General features: G+C 41.6%; 1 pseudogene; it reads right to left on the bottom strand.

Moving 5' to 3' along the window:
• Window positions 1-1,780: 1,780 nt before the first annotated feature.
• LOC111954965 (gap junction alpha-9 protein-like) lies at window positions 1,781-3,392 on the bottom strand (annotated as a pseudogene).
• Between the last annotated feature and the right edge of the window lie 2,608 nt (window positions 3,393-6,000).

The raw sequence follows: 6,000 nt of genomic DNA, 5'->3' as shown, positions 1-6,000 counted from the left end.
CTCATGGAATTTCTTTTCGTTGATTTACATTTTACAGTATCTATACTGAACAAAAATATAAATGTAATGATTTGACTTAGTTATAGTTCATATAAGGAAATCCGTCAATTGAAATTCATTAGGCCCTAATCTATGGATTTCACTTGACTCAGAAGGGGCGTGTGCCCACACATGGCTGCGCTCCAATCAGAATGAGTTTTTCCCCACAAAAGGGCTTTATTACAGACAGACATACTCCTCACCACCCCTCTCAGACGATCCCGCAGGTGACTAAGCCGGATGCAAGGTCCTGGCCTGGCGTAGTTACATGTGGTCTGCGGTTGTGAGGCCGGTTGGACGTACTGCCAAATTCTCTAAAATGACAGAGGCAGCTTATGGTAGAGAAATGAACATTAAATTCACTGGCAAAAGCTCTGGTGGACATTCCTGCAGTCAGCATGCCAATTGCACTTGAGACATCTGTGGCATTTTTTGTCCCCAGCACAAGGTGCACTGGTGTAATGATCATGCTCACTAACAGGGATGTAAACCAACTTTATGTTAAACATTTGAGCGAAATAAGCTTTTTGTGCATTTGGAAAATTTCTAGGATTTTTTTTAATTTCAGGTCATGAAACACGGGACCAACACTACATGCTGCGTTTTATATTTTTGTTCAGTTTAGATGGAATTCCCAACAACTGATACTTGCCCCTTATTTCAATGCCAAAAAAACAGGGTTTAAAAATGTGTTACTTAAAGTCAATGTTCTTGTCTGTTTCTGTTTGGATTGATATTTTAACCCATACCTTAGGGAAATTATTTAATTAATTAATTAAATAAGAAATTCAAGAATATTTGTACTTTATTTTATAAAGGAAGTTATACAATTGTGAAAACAAATCAATGTTCAGTAAAAATACAGTTTTCATATAATCCCCTACCACAGCACCATAAATATGTATAATTTACATTGTCAAATGACCAGTGGGCTTTGGGCCACAATATCAATGCTATTTGAGGACGGAGGACATCTGCAGTAATCCGACCTGGGGGGGAAAAAACTAGTTGAGTAATTTGCAACTGGTTTATTACTCCTTAGCTAAGTCCTTGTAGTAGTGGGTTTTCAATTACAGTTAAACTCCAACTGTATTTTGTTATTATAGTGGATAGTATTGAATACATTTGACCAGTACATCATGAGCAAAGAAACTATTAATTGGACTGATACTAAAATGGATCGTAATGTCGCTGACAAAATATCCTCTGATTAGTTTGGTAGCTAGTGAACTCCACACACCAATTTCAACTGGGGAAAGTCAAATTCTGAATGGATTTTTTTTTTAAGTGCAATACCACAGACTAAAATGAGAATGTTGCTAAACAGGTCTCTTATTTTCCTTGTTAACAAATGCTGGCTTTATCCAATGAATAACATTGATTCAGTTTTGGATTACGTAATTGCAAATTACTGCCTAAAGGATATAGATGTTCTGATTCTGCTTTCCATTGCTCTTTGTTCATTACTACAAAATGCACCTTTTTTTATGGTACAGTATATAAGACAAAAAAGTAATGCTGTAAACATGACACTGGCATTGCTATACTTTTTCTCTCAAACATAGTTTTACCCTTTTGTCCTGCTTCAAGGAGTAGTTCACTATTTTACAACTTGATGTTAGGTAGTTCTTCACCCTGAAAGTAGTGGGTCAAGAGAAACTGTAATTCTTTAAACAGCCATTACAAACCTCAACTACTTTTAGCCATCAAAAGCTAACAATCAATGGAAGTGATGGGGGAATGTGAGCATAGCCTAACACTGTAACAGTTTCTTGTGACATGAGTTTAATACCCTAACTCTTAGATCTGCAGGTCGCCTGGAGCTCGTCTGCTTGTGGCTTTACTTGCCAATGACATTCGGCGGTTGGGAGAGCAGACAGGAGGACTGTTGCCATCGTGGCTGTCCCGGGATGCAGACCTCAGCTCTCCTATTGAGTCCGGGCTATGAGGTCTGCTCATTCTCTTGAGGTCCGGCTTAGAGAAAGCCCTGGCTCGGCTGGCAGCAAAGCTGCAGCGTGGCTTCATTCTTATTGTTCCAGGGTAGGAGTCCCCACTATTTGAGCCATTCCCTTCCACCACTGTGGAACAGTTCCATGGGGCACTGACCCGTCGTGGTTTCCTCACAATGACCGAAAGGGTCGGACATGAGGAGGCATCTACCCCGGGGTACTCAGAGCCCCGTGAATTGAAGCCCACATGGTGGGGGAGATGGGCGAGAGGATCTACGTGGCAGGGTAGAAGATCCATGTGATAGGGTAGAGGGTGCATGACAAGGACCACAGAGGGAGACCGAGTCGTCTCACTGCTGGTGTTTGAGTAGCTGTTGTGCTCAGTAGGACTTGGCAACACTCCCTCCTTACTGTCTGTATTGTGGCTGTCAGTACCTGGCTTGACTCCAGGGTACCCCTGAATGGGAACAAAGGCAGAGGAGGCATTGAGGAGGGGATACGTGGGTCCATTACCCTGCTTCTCCAGCAGGAATGTGTACCCACTCGGTGCTGTGTGGATAGTAGGCTTGGGGCCCACAGAGGTGCCCCCCATGTTAACCTGTTGCACAACAGAGTTTCTTTTGGACTTACTAACATAGTAGTCATCCAGGTCATCCTTAAGATGTGGTTGGTCGGCCAGGATGCCCTTCTTGAGCTTCTTGTAGCTCAGGTGCATGATCTCCAAGAGGCTGAGGAAGAGGGACACGGCGGCGATGCCCTGCATGAACATCATGAAGATGTTTTTTTCCGTGGGCCTGGAGACAAAGCAGTCCACCACATTTGGGCAGGGCGCCCTCTTGCACTTAAATAGAGGGTCCAGGTGGTGGCCATAAAGGAGGTACTGGCACAGCATGAAGCCCACCTCCACCACAGACCGAGTGATGATGTGGGCCACGTAGGTCTGTAGCAGGGACCCCTCAGCGGGGCCTTGTTGAGCTTCCCCAGATCCAGTTGTCTCATCTCTCTCTCGATACGTCTCCGCACCTCGATCAGCGCCACGTCCACTGCCTCCAGCTCCCGACGCAGAGCCGCCTTTTTAGTGTGACGCGTCTTCTCCAGAGCTCGCAGCTGGTAGATGGCGTGACCCATGTAAACCAGAGAGGGCGAGGAGACGAAGATGACCTGGAGAACCCAGTAGCGGATGAGCGAGATGGGGAAGGCTCGGTCGTAGCACACATTGCGGCACCCTGGCTGTTCTGTGTTGCAGATGAAGTCGGCCTGCTCGTCGTTCCACACGCCTTCTGCAGCAACGCCAAGTGCTAGCATCCGGAAGATGAAGAGGATGGTCAGCCAGGTCTTTCCCACCATGGTAGAGTGGATATGCACTTCCTCCAAGATCCCACCCAGGAAGTTCCAATCTCCCATCTTCACACGGGTTTTGCTTATTGACGGGAAAAGGTCTTTGTTACTTAAAAAGCAAAGACAATATGGAAATGGAATGTCAAAGTTAAGTGTATGGGGAGGTCAATAATAATACATGGCACAATGTGTAAACAATGTTCAAAGAATTCCAGGCTTCATTTGATTATGAATTAGTATTGATGATGATGACGATCATTACAATGATTGGTAATTGGAGAAAAAATATAGAATATTAATAATTAGCCTACCATTGATCCAGGTTTATTGGACAAAAAAAATATTGGGACGTGTAATGGATATAGGAGACGATAGCAGCGGGAAGTAGTTTGGGGGTGCCTGCGCTGAAGACTTCTATATCGGTCCACTAATATAAGACTAGTAAAGGCTTAGTGCATTAGTTTTATTTTATACAACTAAATACATTTGAGTGTTTACCAGCATTTGTAACTTGAGTCTGATAACTATCTGTACAAAACAATTTGTCTGATAATACTTGTGGAATATGAAAGTACTTGCTTAAGATGTGTTCCAGTTTCTTGAATTACTTTGCAAATGCAAATTATTTCTATGTGGAAACTGAAATGGTCTATTCATTCCTTTTCCATTTTAGTAGCTGCTCTTATCCAGAGCAACTTACAGTTGTTAGTGCATACATGTTCATGCTGGTCGCCCATGGGAATCGAACCCACAGCCCTAGCATTGCAAGTGCTCTGCTCTACCAACTGAGCCACATCACATCAAAAACAATTCGTTTTACTTCATGCTCAGGGAAAGTCTACAGGTACAATCCTAGATGAACAGCCTATTAATTGGTTTGTAAGGATGGTAAATTAATACTGCTCAAAGTGGTTGTTTTCCATGTTATTTGATCAAGAAAAATATTTAATTTGATGTGAATGTTTTGTCTGTCCATAATTTTACACCTTTTGATGTAAATGTTTGAGGACAGGGTTTTGTTGTTTCTGGAATCCAATAGAATGACAATCGCAGAGAAAGGGACAGGGCAAAAATTATTAGAATATGGCAAATATCAGTAAATTTTTGCATTCTATTCATGCTTGCTTTCCCGTGCTAGCTGAGACATGAAACAGATAGGCTGTCGACAATTTATTAATGCGCAATTTGCCTAAATGGCTGATGGAAACACTTCAATGGAAACACTTCAATGGAAACACCATGACGTCATTACGTCCAGCTGTTTTCGTCAACACAATAGTTAAATGGCAACACACCCTAGCAGGCAATTGCCGCATCGATTTTCTATGCGAACTTTCTAAATGTCGACAACAAAAAAATCGCTGGACAAGTTAATGGAAACATGATGATCATTTGTCCTAATTATAATAATTAGGTAACACAATATCAAATTAAATGATCATCGATAACATTAAGCTGTTATCATTCATATTAAGTAGCCTATTTGCAGTCCAGTTAATTGCATAATTTACAAGTTACAGAGAAAAAATATATATTCTTCCGAAAAAAATCTATGCGAAACATCAAAATGTAGTTCTCTTTGAGAGTTTAAGTCAGGAGGCCTCTACTGGGAAAATAATGTATTCATTCATATGTTAAAACTCAATCTAAAATAACACAAGTAAACGTACCTTTCATTTGGGAAATAAGATGTACAGAAACGTCTTACCAAAATATAAGTACGTTCGATGCAGTCCCGTGCTCATTGTCAATCTCTTTATATTTATCAGAAAAAAATGCATATGCATATGCCCTCATTAACGATGGGCTACAATCCCGAACCCTGATGAAATGAAAACCAAAATAAAACCAGCCTGTGGCTTTAGTTGATAAGAATTATATAGGCTGCCAAGATAAATCAATTGTACTATTTGTTGTTGTTTACCTTGCAGCAGTATGCACGGCCTGCGGGTGGTGGGGGGCCCTGTGCGTCATCGGGCGATGGGGGGACCGTCAAAAATATTCAATAGTTTTTCTATTTGAGGCTGCCCCTAGAGGACCTCGAACCCATGGTGACTCTCGGTGGCGCTCTGCCCGGTGATGCCTGTGGAATATGATGTGGTGTGTATGAGAGCATTGCCCCCAGTAGCTCTGAGTGCATGTCAGAGCGGTTCCTGTAGTTACATAAAACATCTACAAAGTCAAATATACTGTGTCTGAATTGGATTAAGTAGCCTGCCGGTGGTTACTAAAAGTGATGCCTACTTTGGGAACAAGTAGAAAACAATTAGAAACAACCCCATCTTCAATTCAAAGTATTTTGAATATCTCCTCCCCGAATGTGTACTCTTCTTAATTAATGTATTTCAATTCTAGTAGTTGATTAGTCAGGATTATGTTGCAGAATTACTCAATTTGGAGAATGATAGTTCGGTCAAACTCAAATCTCAACAAACTACTGTGTTGGTAACAGAATTGTAGAATGTGTAAAAAAAAAAAAAAAAAAATGTATGTTTCATAGTGAGACAGACTGAACAGGAAAGCTAATTTTCTTTCATTCATCCATGGGGTAGCTGTATTGCACAATACCTGTCAACCATTTTCTCAGTTTGTTGCCACTGGCAATGATAGCCACACACCATCAATCAATGAGCTTAGGAATGAACCGCTGAAACCTACAACCATACAGTAAAGC

The sequence above is a fragment of the Salvelinus sp. IW2-2015 genome, linkage group LG30 (genome assembly GCF_002910315.2).
Source record: "Salvelinus sp. IW2-2015 linkage group LG30, ASM291031v2, whole genome shotgun sequence".
Taxonomy (NCBI): Eukaryota; Metazoa; Chordata; class Actinopteri; order Salmoniformes; family Salmonidae; genus Salvelinus; species Salvelinus sp. IW2-2015.
Note: the sequence above shows the minus strand (reverse complement) of the source record. Positions and strands in the feature narration are given on the sequence as shown.